Raw genomic sequence first — 23,240 nt, 5'->3', positions numbered from 1 at the left:
CTAGTCAGGATAAAAAAAAATAACAGGCCTCCCCTTTACTGCACAACTACTTGCAAATGCTGACTGGACACTTTTATAAAGTCTAAAAATGAATCATAAAGTTATATTTCAAGGGACTTTCTGACTTTGGTGGAGCAATTTTTAAAATTAGTCTTAAACAGCCAAACTTGGGTCCACAAAAAGTCCATCCATCCATTTTCTTGACCCGCTATATCCCTTCATCATCACGAAGATCTTGAAAATGCCGAAGCCTGTCCCAGCTATTGTTGTGCGTAGGCGGGGTACACCCTGGACAGGTCGCCAGTCTGTCGCATATTTTTCGCTATATTTTTAATACGTATCATCATGTTGATGGTGCAGTCATTCAGCAGCCGCATAAAATTCCTTCAAACTTGTTTTTATGCAAGTAGTTGAATACTGTACAAAGTATTCATGTAAGAGTATAGATTTCACAAAACCATTTTTCAGTCTTTAAACCGATGAAAATTGTGTTTTTAGCATGTTCTTGTGTCGTTTTTCTAATGATGGAGGACATATTTAGAGAAAATTAAGCTCAAAATTGCATCGCTCAGTATTTCTTTATTCAAATTATGGTGAATCATGGAGAAGATGAAAAACTACTGGGTTTTTTTGTACAGGCATGCTGCGGGCAACAGGTTATAGCGAACACTGAAACAATATACAAGGTGAGTAAGTGTGAAAAAGGTCAGAAGCAGGCACTTGGACACATTTTTTATTTTCCCAACTCCCAAAACTGTGCACTGTGCAATGGGCTCATTAGTGCTGTTTAAGTGATAAGTGTGAGCTCCTCGCACACTTCTTGCGTGCTGCCAGATGCAGCTGCTCCTTTCTCTGACCCCCGGACAACCCAAAAACCTGCAATACCCATACGGATTAACGCTCCATACTGGTGCGTTTGACTAAGGTTTCATCAACAATCTTAAAATTAAAAACATTAAATCCCATTTATTACAGCGAATACAGTAAGGTTAAACTCAAATCCAGTGTTTATTTTTACCATCTCCTCTTTACAGAGTTTTCTGTTTCTCCTTTTTAACTGACATGCTGGATGCTTCCAGAGCTGCTTAACAAGTACAAGTGTTGTTAACCTCAATTTGCTGGCTGGTCTGCCTCCCCGCATGCTGCCTTGTTAGCTTGATCAAGCTCCTCATAGACATCCCAGTGTCTCCCATTCAGTTTTTGCTACTTATCCCTCTATTGGGCTCCTGCTGTGCACCTCCATGTTTGATGGCAGGTGACTCCCGGAAAAAAAAAAAAAAAACGTTAGTCTGGGGGAGATGCTTCAATGAATTCAGTTTGCACTGCCAACTAAATGCGAGACGAGCCAAACTAAAGGGGCTCCGAGGAGCATTTCATCAGCATGCCGAGCAATGAGGGAGCGATGTTTGCTTTGCACTGAAAAAAAAGAGGAGGCATAAAATCTGCTGGTTTTGGATTAGAAAATACAAATAAATAAATAATTTAAGATGCAAAAAACTTGAAACAGGATCAGTTGTAGTTTGGGAATGCCAAACAGTGACAGACAGAAAGGATCACTCTCCCAACTCATCAAAGAATCTCCTCCGAAGCGCTCAAAATTGGTGCAGCTAAGAGAGCACTTCACTGGGTTTAGGAGCTGCAGATCCCCTATGACAACAGGTTAAAAAAAAAAGCAAATAAAATTGTAACTTAATTATAGATTTATAATGAGCCGCTGCACCTCTGCCAAAAAACAAGTCCCATACCAGGACAAACAGGCACCTGCTGAACGCTCCCTGCTCATGGGTTTTCATAGCTTAATTAATCTATGCCTTGGGGTATCATGACTCAAATGTGCTGCTTGCATACATGTTTGAGACAATTAAAGATGCTCCAAGAAACAGAGGTGAAACTTCAACATGACAGAGAACCCAGTGCCACACATCTCATGACACATTTTGTGTTTGGTGAGAATAAACCTAATTATCCAATAATTTAAAGAAAACAAAAACAACAACAAAAAAGACAAATGTGCGAAACGCTCTTTTATGCAGCTGTTTGAGATTTTCCAGTCTGAAAAAACTATTTAAATAAACTGAATAAAGATCAGAAAACTTAATTTAAGACTCACCTCCTGGTTCTCTGCTAAAGCTGAAGCTGCTTTATCGCCCCCAGCCGATGCTCCCTCCACTGCCATCTGATTTCTGAAGATAAACATAAAACAGCAGTTTACCGTTGCATGTATTTCCTTTCAAATAAGGGATTCAGCAAAATTCAATCAATCACGCCAAAGATGCAACGATGGATGTTGGTAATATCAGTCAGAATTTGAAGGGACAAACCTTAAAAGCATGCTGACAAAGTAACTCAAACCAAAGGAAACCCCAGGAATGATACCAATTGGACTTTCCTTCCAAGTAAAAAGCTTATTTTATTGCCTTTAGCCAATAGATTTTTTTTTTATTTGATTTACTTTTTGGTTTTAAATTAAGTAAATTCATCTAATATATGCTAAAACTGCATGTCATGATGTCTTTGAGGAGTTGAATGCTAAATATGAATTGAGTAAAAAAACATTTTTATAAGTTTCTCCAATAAAAATGTCGTTAAAACAACACAAAATGTTGTTGTTCACCTTTTAGCATATCCCTTCAGGGGTTGCTACAGCAAATCAGCTTTCATCGATTCTCACAGGTGGTTTGGCTGAGATTTTTACACCAATTGCCCTTCCTGACCTAACCCCTGCAATTTATCCGGCCTGGGGGCCGGTACAGGGAGACTTGGGCCTTTTTGTTGCTTAATAGTTTGGCAGTAACTCGAAGGGTCTTGCCCAAGGGCCCAGACTGGATGAAGCTCATCGCGCCCCTTGGGGAACAAATCCTGGTTTGGCCTACACACAGCCAACTGAGCCATCCAGCTGCTCTGAAACAACACAAAATACTCGGAACAATCCACGATGTTTAATTTTAGAATAAGGTGAGAGACTGTTCCAAAATAGATTCCATTTCTGAGTCTTCAAATACTGTATGTTGGTGTCAAATTCAAACAAAAATTCCCAAGACATTCCCAAGTAAATGCTTGGAGAGAAAATCCCCACAAAGAAATTACAAATGAGGAGGTGCAGCTCAAAAAGGGTAGAATAACTAGAGACTAAAACAAATACAGTATAAACGGTTACTGTGTACATATGTGACACCATGTCTGCCCACAATGTATGGAAGCTGAAGAAACATACTTTCACTGTACTTGGTGATGCAAACCTTTAAAAACATTCTGAGAAGGAGTGAAAGTTACAATTGAGAATATTATTTTGAAGCAGAGCTCACTGGTACCAAATTTATTTATTTTTTTGTATATATTTCCAAAAATACATCTGTAACAAAGGAGAAGAGGCGTTTATAAATCTAAGCATGTTTCATGTAAAAAAAAAAAAAAAAAGGTTTTACCAAACTGTGGAAAAACATTTATGCCTCGTTTCCATTGAGCAATTCGATAGGGGATGGAAAGATCCAGTCCTGTATTTTGAGCATCTCCATTATAAAATGGATCCAAACCAACCAAACCATACCATTTTTGGGCTCCATTGGTTGAAGGTGCATTAAAAAAATGGAATGGGCCGGTTAGGATGAAGCTACTGTTGAAACCCGTTGATTGGCTGGAGGTCAGTACAACAAAAGAAAACTCCAAGCAAACGGTTGTGTTCCTCTCCGCTGCCTGCAATCTTCTCTCAACCAACATCAAATGACTTATATATACGAAGTACCACAAGCCAAGTGATAAAGAATAGCTGCTGGATGGCAACCTTTTGTCATATTGTGAAAAATTTGAAATTGCTAAAATGAAACATTTGATTTTTGTGACATTTTCTTTCTTTATAGCATAAACCTTAAAAAAATAAGTAACTATGTTCTAAATCTCTCTCGCGGTGAGTTGATTAAGACAAAGGCTGGACATCTGCTGGGTCTTTGTCTCAAGAATTGTATTTATCTTTAAAAAAATCTAATATTTTCCAGTATATATAGACATAAAAAATCCTTTTGCGGTTTTTACATTCATTGTCCTGCTTGTGGAGCCTTTTTGTGTGTTTACTAAAAATTCACAACGAATGACAAAAAAGCATTGATGTAAGAAACAACATAATTAATTTGAGACAAAAACGAATTAGGCCAAAAGTATGAAATTCACTTGAACTCTAATTACCAGTTTGAATGAGTCTGATAACTAAAGAGAAAAGGTATTAAATGCAATAATTATTACTATTGCTAATTACATTTCCAATTATGTCACTAATGAGAACAGCTTAATTATCAGCACACTGGATAAATAAAGAGTTTTGTTTCATGCCTTTTGTGATGCGGCCAAGATTGGAAGGGCAAGTCCTCTGCCCAAAAACACACAAGAAGAAGCTGGAAACTTCCGCGGGTTTCCTCAAACAGTAAGAACGTGTTGATCATGTTAATTATTTCAACAATAATTTGTCGGTATGGCTCTGCCCTTTGTACTCAAGTTTCATTTGTTATCAAGGAAAAGAACAATCAAAGACCAGCGTTATCAAGGTCATGCTTAAACTGCATTTATTAGTCATTCAATTCCAGCTGTCATTTTATTTTTTTCTTTAGTATGAAGCTTTTAGTATGAAACCTTTTTTTAATAATAGAATTGACTTCCTAACATTCAATAATGTAATTCTGTTTAAAATGTTACCCCTAGAACTTTTATTTTGGTAATTTTTACTCTGTTAAAGTATCACTTTTTAGCACTTTCAGAAGTGTTGGCTGTAGAAGTGAATGAATTTGGAGCATATTGTCGATTCCACTAAACAGCCTTTCAATGCTGCAGATATTTTTGACATTTATTGAAGGCAAAACTACAACTTTAGAGGAGCAGAAGTGTTGGAGAAGACCAGTGTCTGAGTGCCAAGTAAAGGCACAGCGGATTAGAGTGATATCTTCCACATGGCTGCTTAATAAGCCAACCATCTGAGGTAAATCTGGGACCAGGTGAGGCAACACGCCTGTCGGAGACACCCCTGGAACACAGAGGGATCTCCCTCGCAGTACCCACAGGGCAGCTATTTCTGAATACTGAGCCACTTTTTCACTTTTGACTTTTGGTAAAGAACTTTTTTTTACATTTTTTTCAGACTTATAATACTAACTTTTACCACTTTTGCGATTCATTTGAAGAATATTAACAAAAAATGACGTTTAACTGTCTTCACAAAAGGCAGATGAAGTAGAAAGAGAGAAAAGAAAAGTAAACATCTAAGGGTTGCTTGTACATTCTGTTAAAAAGTACTATGTTTACACTTGTTTTGCTTTAAACAGAGACTGTTTCAGGGTCAGAACTTGAACATCTGGTTCAGCGCTGTGTTTTTTATGTGTTCTAAAGCAATAAGTCGATGCATGTGGGTGTGTGAAGGTGTTGGGGGGGGGGGGGGGGGAGAGAGATGTGCACGTGTCAGTCAAACCCAAGGAATGCTGCCAATGTCAGTTTTTCCTTTACAACCCTCTGAGAACAAAAAACAGGTATAAAAAAAACCAAAACAGACAAAAAAGAACATTCATAGCGTGCTTAAGATAGATTCTTTTCTTTTTTATAGTGCCTGGAACATTGTGTAAAAACCGGTTTTAATGTATTACCACACGGTACTTTTCAGTGCATTTTTTACACGTGGCATCATAATAGGAAAAAAAAATAGGTACGCACCCAGGGATCAGGTACTTGAAGTAAGAGTTGATAAGCATTTCACAAGCGAATGGGGTTTCTGGTATTTTCCATTAAATTAAGATACTTTTACCTGAAAACAAAAGCAGTAATACAGAAATAATTTGTTATGTTCTAAACATTTCAACAAGTTTAAAGCAAAAAAAGTTAACATGAAAAAATGATTTATGGAATGATGGCAGTATTTGTTCTAAAACTTTAGATATTTTATGTATGTGATATCTTTTAGTAAAATTGCTTTAGTTTTGATTGACCAAGTAAAGCTGAAAACATGAATCTTATAAACCTAATATGGAGCCAAACAATGAGTCAAAACCTTGTTCAGACATGTAAATGAGGTGAAGTTCTGAAAAGGTGAAGATTTTGATTTTAGTAATAAAAAAGGAACCACAAAAGCTGTAAAATCCTTAACTCTTTAGTGACCAACAGACCCCTGAGAGACTTTTGCTTATTATTCAGGGAGATCTTATTAGTTAAAGTCTCTGTAAGAATGTCAGTCCATCAAAAGTTCTGAGGACTGAAAACATGCTGTAAAGCAAAACAAAAACAGGGAAATTGACCTGAATGGTGAGATTTTCTGTGGTTATGTTACCATCAAATGCCCTTGGGCAAAGGAATGAAACAGATATTCAGTTTAAAAAAAAACACACCTTTGTCACGCAATGTGACTAGAGCAAAAAGGTATTTAAGTTCAACATTAAATGCAATAATCAGCCCCTCCTTTCCTGCCCTCCAAAGCTTTCATGACAAACAATTGGCTTCAAAAACAATTTTTTCTGGGAATTTTGATCTGCATAGTTCATTGATACATTACATACAGGATTAGACATGTTTTTAATAAATGTGTGTTAATATAGACAAATAAATCCATAAATCACAAATTTGTCCCGAAGTCTAAATGCTGCTGAAAACTGAAGCATTATGGATTCACTGTAAATATCTGCATGATTCTAACTTTGATCTATAGCAAAACTAGTAGAAAAAAATATTTAGGCTCTGATGTTAATGTCAACCTATTTTAAAAATGTTAACTTTTTTTTCCGTTTTCACTTCAGCCGGTCGTTTCAGCCTGAGAGGAAGAAAAGCAAAAGGTCCGGTCTGCTGACATAAAAGGCTTTGTACAGAAACAAATATCTTCCGTTGAACTCACCCAGCAGCATGGTTTAAGGTAAAAAAATTTACTGTAAATCTCTACTGTTCAATAGCTGAAGTTTTGTTAGGAATTTTGCTGACGAGAGAGAAATGTTAAAGGCTTGTCATCCTCTGTCAGCGCTTAGATTTAACTCTTTGTTTTTTCCCAGGTTCTCCTATAAATCACTGTTTTAAAAGAGTATTTACAGTCTCTTCCACTTGGGAATTATGTTCCAATAGTATTGATAAGTTATAGCAGTCGAAGTACTAGTCAAGAGAAGCCTTCACTACTTTTTACAATTCAATCTAAAGAAAATGTCTTTTTCTCATTTTTGCATTTATATGTAAACTAAATTGTTAACGCTGGAAAGGAAAACTAACCATTTCAAAGGAGAACTCACAACTTTCCCAAATGTAATATCCCTATTTTGAGACAATCTGAAGAAGCAGGTGGAAAATCCCTCTGAAGAGTTATGCGACATTTAATTGTATTTCTTTTATTTATTTGAATGTATTTGTTTATTTATTTTTACTTGTCATAATTAGTTTTAGCATATCGAGCAAATGGCTTTTTTGCCCAACAAGGATAAAAAGTTTGCCACATACAGTGGCGGTTTGTTTAAAGCACTAAATATAGATTTTGGGTGGAGTATTACTTTAACTGCAACAAAGTACACAGGCTGTTATGAAATGCTGGTTTGAGTTATTTTACAGAGTAACAGGCTTCACCTGTTTCATTGCCCAAATTAACCTTAACGCAAAAACAAATTAAAGTTGCAGTGAAGGAAACAAAAGCGGGAATAATTCACTGAAAAACCAAACCATTTACCAAAAAGTGATCACTTATTTAGCTTTTCATTTTCAGCTTGTAACACCTTTAAAAGATCATTTCTAAAATAGAGATTTTATTTTTTTAAGTAGGATTTGACACTTTTAATTTATGTTTAAAAAGTAATCGTTAATATTTAGATTTAGATTTAGCATCGAAAATTACATACGTTCAAGTCACGAATTATGCTTTCATTGTGATAAAATGTGACGTAAATGCAGCACATAGAGTAAGAAAGGTCTCAATTGTCACGTTCTTTCATGTAGGTGAATTTTTACGTTTGGCGCCCCATAGAAACTACTTAAACTACTCATTTTTGGTATTACCATAAAATTGCATTAATTTTTGTTTGTTTTTTAAGAATTTTTGGGATTGATGTGTTTCATATAAAGGACCACAGGAAGAGCACCTGTCTGCTAAACACAGCTAATGGGAATGGGAATACTTCATGCTACTACCTCCTCACACTTTACACCTCTGTTTTACACCTGATTGCAACTGCTTCCTCAAGTTCCACACCGAGTACAGAAGATGAGAAATATATGAATACAAGCATTTGGATATACTTTATTGTTTTGATGTTTATTTGCTGTTTGTTAGTCACTTGATGTTCGTTGTATTGTAAGATTCAAATACAATACAATTGATGATTATCTAGTGTTTTTACTATCCACGTTGCACAGTGTTGCCTTGAAGCAACAAACCAATATCTGGTTTGGGGGGGGGGGGGGGGGGGTTAGGGGTGATCACTTTTAGGATTTATTCTATATTAGGGACCCCAAAGCTACCCAAAAATAGGGTGAAGTGTTTTTTTCCTCCAAAAATTAAAAAGTCTTGCTGTAGAGTCCCGTTTGGGCCTTTAGAAGCACATGTAGCTGTAATATAAAACAAACAAACACTTGCCAAGAAATGTCATCGAGCGCTTAAAGTCAATCACCTGATTGAACTTGAATTGGCGTCACTGCAGAGTCGTGGCAGTTCATAGAGATTGCTCAAGTCTAGCATGTGTACCAAGAACGGACATGTTGATTATGTATGCTAGGAGTGGTACAGACTTTTATTGGAAAATTTACACCCGTGCAGTGATTTATATAAATCAGCAGTGCCCGCAAAGCAGTAAAACTCTAATTGTTTCTTCCATTTTGAAAGTCTAGCGTCCATTAAGGATGCAGTGAGTAATAAAAAGGACTTTTAATCAATCCTCTCTTGTTGATGAGCTGATGTGTGAATGGGTTATCCTACCTGACAGAGCTACCATATGCTGAATCCTTTTTTTCAACAGTCAACAAAGATGGAGGGATCCTTTGTCATTGTTGTGCAGGTTAACGTCTTTGGAACTTTACTCATTTGTATAAGGAGAGGGCAATGTGTGTTGTTTTTGCATCTGACTATCTGAAATACTTACCAAAGAATCATCTACATCTCAAAGCAAATGCTTGGAGTACAACTTTTTTACATCAGGCAAACTCAGCACCACTCCACATTTCAGTTGTGACCCTTTTCCCCTCAGACTGGATTGGCTGACCCCCTTTGACCAGCTGGCTTGGCCACAGTAAATCCTAGAGACTGCTCATGCTACAGGCCTTGGGTAATTAATAAAACCCCCATTACATGCCTTGTGCCCGTTGTTTGCTATTTCAACACCCCATTTGTGCCACGATTACAGTCATTATCAGTCACCGCCATTAATTCTCTACCCGAAGCCAGAACTGCATACTAATAAATTGGGCTCTAAAATTTTTTTTACCTTTCAAGGAGTTGGTGTTGGAAACAGGCCAGGAAGTGCCACTCCAGATTAGAAGTCATCTGGTGCCTCGAACGGAGCTCTTTGAAAAGGAGGCTGCTGCATCTTTGGAGATAGTTCAAATTTCCTCTTTGATTATTTTCCTTTCCCCTCCAAAATGAATCTTTATTAAGCTTAAATCCTGAATAAAATGAAATTAGCAGACTGCAAAATATTGCTTTCTTTTCTGCCTCTATTCCCCTGTGCACACATGCAAATTATAATGCTTATTTATGTAAATGAGGTGTCGTCTTTAATTAGTTTTGCTTGAGGGCATTAAAATACATGTATTCTTCCCCAAAAAATGATTTGTTTTGTTGCTCTGTTCAGTTTAAGTTCAAAATGAATGATTATGCCGACTAAAAAGGTTTATTAATTCTCTTTTTTTCCACCCTCTTTTGGAGAATTATCTTCTCCACCCACTTTGTGGGAAGAGTAAATTCTCTGTGAAATCAAAAAGCCTCTTCAGGCAATGCTCTGAGCACTACTCTGACAAGCACTTGTAAAAAAAGTCCCAGGTTGAAACTACATAGAAGAAATGCACTCCCACTTATCCAACCTGAAAGCTACGCTCTTTAGAAATTTCTTAATATGTGTTTCGCTAGGTGACTTCTTGAAAAATTATACATAATTGAAAGTTATGGAATTTTCATTATGTACATATTTTATTGTGCGCTTCAAACCAGTAGAAGGAACAATGTGCTGCAATTATGCTTTGATTTGTTTTGCATTTTGTTCATACATTGTAGATATTCACATACCCTTTTGTGCATGACGACTGCATCATTAATAACTAAACATACATCCTGCCATATAGTTTTGTGTCGTTTGCCTTAAATTTGAAGAAAATCTGTATACTTTTTGATCTTTTGAACAGCTTTTATGTTTATTTCAATGTTTTGTCTACAAGGATCGGCGGCATAAACATGAATCTATAGCTGCGCTCCTTTTTATTTTTAATGTGTTTCCTCTTGATTTATTGTTTCTTGTTGAGTGCCTTTATGACACAGAAGAAGGTGGTGGGTCAAGTTCTGTTAGAAGCAGCCACTGACTGTGTCAAACAGTATTTCAACCCTCTTCAGTTTAAAGTGACCAACTGGGGCTCTGGTTGTTCAATATCCTATCAGTATTCTGCATCCCTTCAACTGCTCAGATGAGCTGAAATGGCATGTTAAGATCCCCCTCCCCTGCCTGCAAGCATGATTTATGAAAAGGAAGCTAAAACCATTACAGCATTTTTATTATTATTGTTCTTTCAAGGCTAATGCAACAATAGATTTTTGCATGATTGATGTGTTATACTAAACATTAGAGGATTGCATTAACTTTGCATAGAACAGCTAAATGACATAAGATTACTTATTGTTACTTTTCATCCACATGATCATACTGTAAACATTGTGCACATAGTATTTCTTGGCATTTATTGATTATGGGATACATGGAGAGCAAACTGTACACAAAGGATAAACAATGTACACTGAGACAGCTTTGGCTGTGTTTCCAGCAAAGCCGTAAACTGTTCTTCCTTGTTGCAGAGAACTTTTTGAATGGCAGTACTTCAGAGATTAAGCCAAGTGACTTTGATAGCCTCTCATCTGCCCCCTTCACTCTGCAAATTATTAAAAGTCCGGGCCCTTGTGGGAGGGAATGTGGCAGCAATATGCTGACACTTCAATCATCTGGGAGGAAATTCCACATGTAATAAGGAGGAATTGCATACAGTAGAAAGTACAGCTTTGACTTATCTTTCAAGCTATCTGTGATGGAGGAACTCAGACCACATCAAACCTCTCGCTTTAGTCCTCACACGTTAAGCAGATGCATGGAAAAGGAAAAAAGCCTGAACCCTGACTGTGTTTTCACAAGGTGTCTTCTCATTTCATCACATCCAGTAGTTTTCTTTGTTAAGCAGTAGAAGTTTGACACTTTGTCTTTACATTAGAAAATGTTTACATTTTACCAGTATTTTGACTTGAGTATAATTACATTTTTTCCGGGTGAATCTGATTGGCTGCTGGGTGTGGGTTAAAAAGTAATCTACCACAGTGATTTTCTACACCTAATAAATAAGTTCCGGTCACATAGACAAAATGTTCTATATCACTGCGCTGGCTTCTTAGAAACAAACTTTTGCTTCGTTATCTGGACAAAATAAAGTGGTAAGAGGTGAACTTTCTCTCTGAACTGATGCTTTATTCAACCCATCATGAGAATCAGCAAATATATCGCTTTCCTTTGCCGCTGCAGTCGAGGTTGGTGCTGGCTTACCATGACAACGTGCCGCACCACCTATTTGAATAGTCTGCTTTTTGTGAGAAAGCGATTTAAACTGAAAAAATAACAAGAATAAAGTGCTAAAAATTGACTGAATGTTTATTTCTTTTGTAAATGAGTATGATATAAGCAGGATAATGAGCTATCCAGTCGTACAGTTTTGAGCCAGATTCCAGCTCGAACAAGGAAAACAAAGATGTACATGGATCTATTTGTCTATAAGCTGATGCAGCAAAATGGAGCAAAGCAGGGAGCTTGTTGCAGGCCCTTTGCAGTCACAACTACAAGCTTTTTAAAACAGCATTCCTTCGTCTGACCCTAATTTACGTCAATTTGAATAAATAACAAAATACTCAGACATGCAATATTGAGCTTAATTTTCTTTTTATGTATCCTCGATTTTCAGAAAAATGCTACATGATCATGTTAAAAAAGCCAAAAACAATATTTTAATCAGAGTAGGTCTTTGACACAGCTCCTTTGAATACTAGTCAACAACGGAGCTAAACCTCGTCAAATAAAATCACTAAATACTGTTCAAGTACCTTTACTTTTATTACAAAACACAATTTTGTTACGGCTTGTAGACAAGAAGGAACCCAGGAGCGGGAAAAATTCAAATCCAAGAAGTGTGGAAAACAGACATATTTACTGACACAAATTCACAACAAGCATGGGCCAAAAAGTACTCAAAAACACTGACAAAACTCTTGGACCAAACAAGACACTGCAACACTGAAAAACCAAAACGTCACTCCTTAAATACCTAAACACTAGTTGAAAATGGTAGGCAGCTGTGGAAACCAGGTAAGAGCAGAGGAAGAGGCTAACTGCTAACCTGGACTGATCGTACCAAATTTGAATGCACACTGCAAAATATTTTTTTTACACACACTTTATGTGTGTGTGTGTGTGTGTATCAGGGGAGTTATGTCCAGGTGATGTAGGCAATGAGGCAATGATAGGCATTCAGCCAATGGACTGTTCTCTCAATGTGCTTGTGTGCCATCCCACGGTGCACAATGCTGTAATTACACTGAAAAGTAAACTGAAAGCTATGCTTCACAAAGACAAGAAGCCCTAATAAAACGGAGCTGCCGGTGATCAGTCGTGGCGAGACTTTCAGGACATATTAATGGAGTGTTTTCAAGGATATGGCATTTTTCCATTTGTCTTGTGGAAAAATCTTGGGCAAAACACCTGGTGCGCTAAGCACCTCCAGTCTGAACACTGAGGAGCAGCAAGCAGTCACTGCACTCCTTGTTGGCAATGCAACACATCTGTCTTGTAGTGATTGTCTTAATGGCTACAAGTACACAAGTCAGATTTTACTGCGTTTTGCGTTACTTTAAACTTCAGTGCAGTTCCCCTGTTTATACTTGGTTCGTTTTTGTCACTTGAGGAACCCGTTTCTGAACAAAACTTTACACCTGCTTGAGTTTTTTCTGTTTTACTTTTACTTGTTTTACTTTGGTTTGCTTTTTTGTCTTCTGATGAATGCAGTGACATTACATTTAAGACAAAATGTCAACAAAAGAGCTCAACCTGGACTGCATGTGGGTGTGACTGCTATTCTAAAGAAAGAGTGCAGGACTTTTTGTTCAATGACACAAAAATGCAGGGAACATAGTTTTGTTTGTTGACTTGGTTTTGGTGCTTCGTAACGAACACAAACATTATAAAAGAAATATCCATCAAGTGGCATGGTGGAGAAATCAAAAATAGTAATATTTTATGTTCACAAAAACAAAACTTTTACAATTTTGCCAAGCATCAATTCTTTGGTTGATTTTTCATACCAGAAAAGGAACTTTGATATTTTTCTTCTTTTTTTCCACATAAAAAATTTTGATTTTTTTTTTTTTTTCTTACTGTAATTAAGCTCTAACTTCCAATAATTCACGACAGAAGACAGGATATGATTTACCACGGGGAAAAGAGGCCAACCACATTCCAACTTATGAAACAAATAATTTATCTCCAAAAACCTAAAACTTCTTTTAAAGCACAAAACAGGACAGACAGGTTTTAAAATTATTTACAGTACATTCTGTTCTAATGCAGTCAAGTCCAACAACAGTCAGTTGAAACTGGTAATACTCAGATAAAGATTATGTATTGTGGGAAACTGAGAATTGCTTTTACTTTTAATTCAGTGATAATCCAGAAAACAATAACAGCTGTTAGACATACCTGTTAAAAAAGGAATAAAAAAAAACCAGAACATTCATATGGGAAAACAAGGATTTTTACATTTGGAAAGAATACTGTAGTAGGTAAGATATGGGTACCAGTCCTGTTAGAAAGACAAATGTATGAAGCTATTTTGAAAAGTAAATGGAGCCAAAACAGGTTATCAAGTGATCACCGGGTGGCTTATTTCCCAAGAAAATCAATTTTCAATCATTGTCCTGTTAAACTGCTAAACTTCACAACGGAAATAAGCATTTACAGTGAGATTTCAAAAAATGTTAGACTCTTTAAAGGTTATATTTAAGGTCCATTCTCTTTGGATCACTCGTTTTGGACCACTCTTTGTTTCCTGAGATAGTTCGCTTCATTAGGCTTGCATGAAAGCTCACCTAAAATCCGGTGCAGACCAAGCAAGCAATCTCTGCTTTCCTGGAAAATTGAGGGATCTTCATTTATTTGCAAACTAACTCTCAGGTTCCACCTAGTGTGAACATACACCGACTTTTCACAGATGAAAATGCAGACATAAACCTGTGGACGTAATTAAAGAAGATACTGTGTGGTACAAATACACTGTTGTCACATTACTATCAAAACTTGAGTTCTGAGATATTCTTATGGGTATAATCCAACAACAACTGTTACTTCTCAGTTCAATATCCCATCACAAGTTTTAAAAAAAAGACTCCGATCTGCCCAAAACACACTAAAGGATGACATAACAACATGATCTGTCAGTCTACATTTTGTCATCTGTCCATCTGCAACAATAGCTGATGAGAGCCTAAATTAAATACAGCATTGTGGGTCACTTTTTTGTTAAAGAGCAGGAACGGTTTACTAGTTCAGCATTGGTGCAACAGAGTAAACTTGCATACTTGACTAAACAGCACCTGTGTAAAAGAATATCCACATTTAACTTGCGATATTCACTTCTACCAGGATCTTCTGAGAATTCTATATGATTGTTGCATTGTGGGTCTAACCGGGATCATCTTAAACTGAATGAAAGACCCAGATTGTAAGAGTGAAAAAGAGCAATTGTAAATTTAAAGAAAAAAATATTTTTAGAAAAAAATATGAAAACAGTTTTAAACGCTAAAGTACACATTGTAAACGTAAACGAGATATTGAAAGCTACACTACCCAGAATGTGTATAGGGACCAAGAAGCAGAGGGTTGCTCAAAGGGGTCAATAGGAAGTTCTGTATATTTCTAGTAAGTTGTAAATGTTCTTATTCCTGTGCGTTCATAAAAACCACGTAAAGTGAAATGTGGTCTCCCACTTTTTTCAATGTAAAAACCGTGCTGGTGTTGTCAAGTGAGGTAGATCGGCCAAGGTTGCAGCCAAGTTGCTGTGATTGGATGAAGTTGCAATGTCAAGAAAAAAATGTGGGAATGATTTGAATTTGCAGGATTTTCAAAATCCTGAAGGGAAGAGACGCTGCTGAGTTTTACCGAGGGAGTTGCAGGGTGGACTGGACGTTACAGTAAGGTCTGCATGTTAGTGCACCCGGGATGTGGACTCTGATCAACCTTCTGAAGTGTAACTTTTTCTATTCTCCACATCTTGAAAGAAGATCACAGATAAAACCAAATACCAGCCTTCTGCTTTTATAAAAACTATTTCTGTCCCCAGATGTCACAATTCTGAATTTCTTAAACTGGTAACCCATTGATTCCCTCACTGGAAGCTTCTATAATAACTGTTTCAGCAGACCATTTGCAGTACACATGGCAGCAAAAAATGCTCTTTCTTTCAACAAAATAGACAATAATAAACAAACTCCTAAATGTTCAATTCATTTTTACTATCCACCAAATACTTGTGTCTTTTTGTTGGCTTACATTTATAGCGGTTATTACACTATGTGGACAGCAATGAAGTGTGTTAAGGTGTAAGATTTAAACTTATAGAAGTGCAGCTCAAATCTTCACATTCATGCATGTAAACTACTTTTACTGCATCTTCAAATGTCTTTTTTAAGATGTTCAAAGTAAAAGGAAATACTTACTTTAGTAAAGAAGTGCTTTCATTTAAAAGCACATTTTTAATTTGTAAATCTACAAATTCAATGAATTTTTTATTCACAATAACAAAAAAATATCAAACTGTAACAACAAACATTTGATATATGATAACAAAATAAATAATATAAGATTACTTAAAATCACTCACGAAAACTTCAAATAATGTACTTTATAAGTGGCAAAGAAAAGGAAATTGCTAACATAAGCAATAATGATTATAAAATTGATTATAATATTATTATAATGATGACAATGATTTCTCACCTTGGCAAGGTGTATTTATTTATTTATTTAATGTTTTTCCTGCACAAATGAATTTAGTTGAGAAGTTTTAAATAAAAACAAAGACATCAGAACCAACATCAACTCTTTGTTCTTGTTTTATTGCAGATTTTTAAGGAGATTTTAATCACATGTGTCATGCTTTTAATTAATATATTATATTATATATATATATATATTATATTAATATATATATATATATATATATATATATATATATATATATATATATATATATATAAACTATCGATAATCTAGGTTATTTGTGCAGTAAACGCCTCAGCATTTCATAGATTATTTTAGACTTCAAGATACAGTCAAGAACATTTTTGTGTTTTGTTTGTTTTTTTGTTTTTTTACTTAATCACGGTCTCACAAAAGCCACAAGAATTTGAGAGAAAACCAAATGCCTGTCAGGGCGAGTACACAAGAGCCAAAGGGGGAATCTGGCATGGCCTAAGCAAAGTCATAAAAATATTTTCGCTTTTATTTAATGTCGTCCATAATTCATTGCCAGGAAAAGCTAATCAATAGCACCTTAATGAAAACTTGAGCCATATTTTATTTTGCCGCAGAGAAGTCCCAGATCAGCATTTGTTGCCTTGTTATGTGCTGGTTTTCATCCTTGGGCTGTTTGACAGATGTGCATCACATTTGCAGATACCTTAAATGTTTGCTTTCTTCAACATTTGTTTCATCAAAACAAAATGGAGAGAAGTTTCTGACGATGAGGACAATTTCAGCATACATTTCTTATATTGTAAAAGTTGTCTCTCATACAATTTTATGTTTATGAAAATTGCATATCACTTGTAAAGGTTTACTAAAGGCTGCTGTTAAAATGTTTGATTCAAAACACTGCATGCATTATATCTTAGATTATTCTTAGTTTGTTTTTCCCACCTTTTTTTTCAAAAATGTTCATATTTTTTTTGGATGCTCAATCACCTTTAGTGCATTGAAGTGCTTTCTTATTGTTGGTATTTGACCAAATCATAATTCATCAGAGGCCGCATATTGTTATGGAAATTCCATTAAGTGAGTCTGCACTTTCCAGTAAAACACATTTTTTTAAAAGATGCCAACATGGCAAAGAACAGGATTAAAAAATCAAATATTTGGAAATATGCTGTGATATATAAACCTGTGACGTATTTTCATTTGATTTTCATTTTTCTAATATAAGTTATGAGACAGTTTCAAAAAAGGATTTATTGACTACCGTATTTTCCAGACTATAAGTCGCCCTTTTTTTCATAGTTTGGCAAGGGGTGCGACTTATACTCCGCAGCGACTTATATTAGAAATAAATTGAAATAAATACATTGTTAACCCTCCTGTTATTATGTTCATTTGTGAGGAACAGAGATTCTGTTCCTGTGTCAATTTGATGTATGAGGTATGTTAAGTGTTAAGAGTATGTTAAGTGACTCAGAGAATCAGCAAACTATTTTTTACAATATGATCTTGAAGGCTAACAACATAATATTCTATTTTCCAATGATTTCATAGATTCAGAAATGCAATAAAAATGACTACATTCTACAAATACAGGATGAAAACAGAGTATTAGTTGGCCAATGATGCTTCATGAAAGGAATAAATAAATAAGTATGAGAAAGAATAACTGTGAAATTATGAGATAAACAGTCTGCTATGATTGTGTCATATGAGGTTGTGAAACTTATTATATCTTGGTCAGATTTCGTCAAATAAATTTCCCGTCAAAATGCGACTTATAGTCCAGTGCGACTTATCTGTGTTTTTTTTCTACTTTATAATGCATTTTTGGGCTGGTGCGACTTATACTCTGGAGCGATTTGTGAACAAAATATGACAAATTAATTAATACAGAGGTAGCTCTAATTCGTTTGCAGTTACCAATAGGAATAAACATATTTTTTTATGGAAAAGCCTAAAACCAAGGTTCGGTTTAGTCATGGGAAGGTGGGGGCAATGCCCCCTAAATCTCGTGACTGCCCCCCAAATTGTGATGGATCACAAAAATCCACAAATAACCACAAAGAAAACCCGAAAACAAACAAAAAACAGAAGGATGAACAAACAGATTTAAAAAATACATAAATACAGCCTAAACGGGACAAACCAATGTCCTGTCTGTGCCGGTCCCAAGCCCGGTAAAAGCAGAGGGTAGTGTCAGGAAGAACATTCAACAGAATGAACTGATATGACTATAGCATGGTTTTTCTATGCATTTTAGGGGCTCGAAGCGATTTGACACCCCCAAACTCTCAGCACACCCACATAACCCCCACTCCCAATATTCTACCACCCCACAGTGGGGGTGTTTAAATCTGGTTCCTTTCCATCTGTTTTTCAGTCTTAATTTGTTTAGTTAAAAGATTAAACCTGCTGTTTATATAAATAAGTACGTTTTTGCTAACACTTATTCCCTTTTCCTTCTAAAAAAAAAAAAAAGAAAAGAAAATTCCTAATATGCAACATCCTGATGGTACAAAAAAATTGTTAACTACAATTACAAAGGAAAAGGTCATTTTGCATGCTCTGAAAGTCATACTAATGAACTAGCTCTCATTAATTTAACTTTTCATTTCCACTAATGGTGGGCTTCAGCTGACAGTGGAGATGACTTCAAAACTTTTAGGAAGATTGTTTAATATCCACTTTGAAAGCGAGGAGTAATTTGTCAAAAAATAATAATGTCTGAAAGGTCAGGCAATAAAAAAACAATATCTGCCCTCTTTCCATTCCTGTACGTATTTGTCACTTTTGACTGGATGGGGGTGAGCTACAAGAAATGATAAGAACCTGAGAGACTGCTGCAAGGCCTCATATGAAGAGCTGAGTGTCAAAACAGTCGATTATCGCTGTGAATATGAGCATTATCAGTAAGATCAGCTTTCGCCAGACTAAAGTTCTCTTTCACGTGGAACTGCATGAGGATATGCAGGGCTGTCCAGCAGCTACACATCCTTTATTTGCATTGTCAGCTGGAGGTGAGAGGGTGGAGACTTGCCAAGTGTGAGGCTCTGGGCCAGAGCCGTGACAGCTGACAACTCCGGCAGGCCCCGTGTGCAACGCCGCACTTCTAACAGCCAAGATCCCAGATCAAGTAAATCCTAATCAGAGAGTTAATATGCCTCTAATGTGAAAATTCATATTTCTACTCTGTAGTGTTTCATGTTCAAAAGGGAGCACATGTCATTTGGCTTGCCTTCATATAACACTAAGGCTTCCATCAGTCAGTGATTATTGCAATGAGGAATTAAAATCCCTCAACACACAGCAGCCAGCCTCACATTGCATTGGCTGTCAGAATTAACTAGTGAAAGTGACCTCAAACAATACATACTGAAGGAGGAGGAATCACATTCAATTAGGGAGAGGGGAATATGCATTCGTAGCTGATTAATAAAGATACAGAAGAGCGTGTTCCATTGTTTCAAACAGAAACACTCTCCTTACTTTTTCTATACCCACTGATCTTTAGGTCGACACATTTCAGCGGCTGACATTCACAGCCGCACCAGCGATGGCTTCAGACACAGCCAAGCTATCTAGTCAGTGTCCGGCTTGTCAGCTCAGGCTGCCTGGCTGAGGATGCGCTGAACTGTGAGTCTTCTCCACCTCTTCTTGGCACGCTGTGTTTATACCGATCCCTCAGGCCATTTGTTTGCAGCACTTCCTTGCCCCACAGCACCATGCATAATGCAGGAATGAAAATGTTAACAGTGGCAAATAAAATCGGCAAGGTGCCCCCACAAATCAGGGCAGTTTAGGAGCACATTTAATCATCCGTGCATTGGGGACAGCGCAAAGCAATTAATTGTGGCATTTCAAAGAAGATCAGGGCCCAATTTTTCGAGGGCCTTTCAAGCTTCTTGCTCACTTGCCCCAGCCACTGCAGACCAGTAGCCTGGCCTGTGTGCCTCTCTTTGAAACGTCTCCACATTTTGGCCCAATTATGTATATCAACACTTTGCACAGAAGCAAATGAGAAGAGAGTTCTTGTAGCTTATTGCGCAGAATTGCATCAACAAAGCCCACCCAGCAAAAGAAATAACAAAAAACAGCCATTGTCTGAAGCGGGTCTCCCATGTATATATGCACGAGGAGTAATTCCAAGTCGGTCTTGCATTTCTCCAGCACGCTCCAAGACAAACAAGTCAGAGCACCATATGGTGATGTCAGGAAAATAAATAATTTAGAGAAATTCATGTGCGGTGCGCAGATGAGCAACCACAGAAATACCAACACAGGCTTTCTTATACTTAACCCCTCTAATAAGAGCTCTTAGCATTGAGGTGAGGGTGGAGGGGTGGGATGGGTGTGTATGATGGGGTTGGTGGGGTTGGGGGGGGGACGTAGAGATAACCACAATATTGAGCCTTAACTTGATTGAAAACTACTTTAGAATTTCAAAGACCGGACTGGCAACTGTCTCTGGACGTAAGGACGGCATTTTATGCAGATACAATCTGCAGTGCCTTTCAGCACTTCCTGAACACGAGACAGCCTAATCTAATGAGCTGAAGTGTGTGTGTGGGGATGGGGACAAAATTTGTTCAAGCTTTTATCCCAATGCCAGCATGCTCTCATCCGTCTGTATTCAAATATCCACTTGTTATTTTGATTCCCCCTCATTCCTCCCTGAGATACCGCTTCGCATGGCTCCAGTCATCACTGTTCAAGTCTTTAGAGTTGGGGGAAAATAAATAAATAAACACGCAAACACAGAAGCTAACGGCAAGGTTATAGCCACACAGACATGACGGCCACTTGTTTTCTGCCGGCCCCCGGGAAAACTCACAGAAAGCCCCAGAGAGGGGGAACACAGACGTGCCATGTTGCTGACATGGCAGCCGTCACGTCATACTAACCAGCGGGAGTGATGAGCACAGACAGGAGCGAGCTTTGTACAACACTGCTGTGGCTTTAGACCCAAACTGAGTGGATTACTTGACCCTTGGCTGTTTTTTTTGTACCAGAACATGAAGTAGAAAGGTGTCTAATGTGTCGTAAAAAAATAAATACTATTATTTAAACTTGGAGAATTAACCACAAATTGGGTTGAGATGAAACCACTACAACCCAAAAATTAATAATGCTTCAAATAGAAGCCCAAACATTTATCTCAACATAAATTACCCAAAAATAACCTAAATGTTTTAAGAGTGTATATACATTTTTTATCCAATTTTCTAAAAAGTGGTAGCATAAATTTACATGAACATTTCTAATCCTATTTTTTTCTTCCTTGTTTGATGGCTTAAATGTTTCGGTCCTATAAACATACTTTATTGATTTACCTTTTTTTTTTTCTCCTAATAAGTGTTTGTCTGATACTTTCGTTGTTCAAAACGTTTATATAATTTGGTGACACTCAGAAGTGCACTGAAAGCATCTGTAGTGCACTGCTTCATTATCTCTCTAATATAAACAGAAAATTGCACATTCTAAAGACAAGTTGATGAAAAAAAGCATTTTAAATCTATAGTTTTAGTTTAATATTAACTAATCGACAGAAAAAAAATAGGGTAATTGCTCCAAACAAGATCAGCAGATATAAATTTAAAAAACCACAGTTTACAAAAAAAAGCAAAAAATTAAGACCTCACATTTATTTATAAGTCTAGTCCTTAGGAAAACTGACTTTTGAAGACCCACTTTAATGAAAATTGTGTTTTTGGTGTTCATAACATGTTTTTGTGGCAGTGATCTGATGATGGAAGACATATATTAGGAAAATTAAGCTCAAAGTTTATTTCTGAGTTTTTCTTTATTCAAATCGTGAATCTGAAGCAGATTAAAAAAATGCTGTATCAAAAGAGCTGGGAGGGTCACAAGCTCCTTACTCCAGTTGAACAGGGAGCTCTCAGCAACGGGAAGGGGAAGGGGGGTGGGGTTGCTCAACATCAACATTTCAAATGAACTACTGCCGCTCTGCAGAAACTATGTCCTAGAAACGACACAGGTTTTAGGATTTTGCAAAAAATAATTATTTAAAAAAAAAATACTGGGAACGCTTTGAAAATAGATCAAAATATGATTGCAGTTTGTCTAAAATGAGTTTGAAGCTATCTCAACATGACCATATGGTCAAAGTATTTTGCAAATGTGGATGACTGCTGATAAAGGAATCAGCGCATTATTGTGTTAAATTATGACAAACCCTAACTGACCTTCATTTGACACTTTATTCCCAACAATAATCAAAAACAAATTAAGCCAAACCACAACTCTGGGTCAGAACAGATTATTTTTAGGCAATTATTCCATTTGACTTTAGAGTTTGACTTAGTAAACTCCACAAATCTGAGACAATGAAATAAATCTACAAAATTTGAACCATAAAAAGGAAAAGTTTGTTGCATCTAAAAAAGTAAGACCCCTTAAAAATGACAATTCTAAAATAAAAAAATCACAGTTTAAAAAATTGGATGTTTGGTAAATGTGATTGAGTCTGTGGATTTCCTTATAAATAAGGCTTTAAAGCTGTTTCTGTATATCACTGTCTTTCGATGACTACAGGTGCAACACTATATCTGCTATCATTTTCATGACTTGTGAAACTGGCAGCTTTTGGCATAATATTTCTCTTTTTAATGTGCACATCAGAACAAAGCAAGCCAAGAGAATAGACAGAACAAAAAAAGGAGAGATGGCCTGAACTGTTCCACATCTCATGATAAATCACTGCCACTTTTATAGCCTTTAATAAGTTGATGCAAAGCCATTTTTCTTCTTCCCCCATCATTCAAACATTTTAAGGCGTATTTACAAGGAACTTGTTAAATTTCTTAATAATATTTAGTGGCAATTTTGGAGAACTCTGTCGCGCTGAAATTTACAGCCTTTAAGTGTTTAAAATGGAACGACATGATTAACAAAGTGTCAGAATTCACTAATTTACATGGACAGGCACTAACTCCAGATACCTTTGCATTAAAAAAGAAGTTTTTAACAAAACGAGTCATAAAAGAAGCATTCAGAGTGAGTGATGGCGAAGACTCTTCCACAAAGTCA

At 36.5% G+C, this 23,240-nt stretch overlaps 1 protein-coding gene and 1 long non-coding RNA gene across 4 annotated transcripts in view; one reads left to right on the top strand and one right to left on the bottom strand.

The window, feature by feature from the left end:
* LOC110015344 (uncharacterized) overlaps nt 1-9,645 on the top strand; it is a 36,964-nt gene extending 27,319 nt beyond the window's left edge. Inside the window, exons 2-4 of the long non-coding RNA XR_002873519.2 lie at nt 6,762-6,874; nt 9,177-9,254; nt 9,422-9,645. This is a non-coding gene — a long non-coding RNA (uncharacterized LOC110015344). The remainder of the gene's footprint in view (nt 1-6,761; nt 6,875-9,176; nt 9,255-9,421) is intronic.
* The window catches only part of casz1 (castor zinc finger 1), a 180,634-nt gene that overhangs the window by 145,853 nt on the left and 11,541 nt on the right, over nt 1-23,240 (bottom strand). For all 3 annotated transcript variants that reach the window (XM_078950757.1, XM_078950758.1, XM_078950759.1), the window contains exon 3: nt 2,111-2,183. The gene's annotated coding sequence lies outside the window, so the exon portion shown is untranslated. The remainder of the gene's footprint in view (nt 1-2,110; nt 2,184-23,240) is intronic.

The sequence above is a fragment of the Oryzias latipes genome, chromosome 7 (genome assembly GCF_053564925.1).
Source record: "Oryzias latipes strain Hd-rR chromosome 7, Olatipes_Hd-rR_3.1".
NCBI lineage: Eukaryota > Metazoa > Chordata > Actinopteri > Beloniformes > Adrianichthyidae > Oryzias > Oryzias latipes.
Note: the sequence above shows the minus strand (reverse complement) of the source record. Positions and strands in the feature narration are given on the sequence as shown.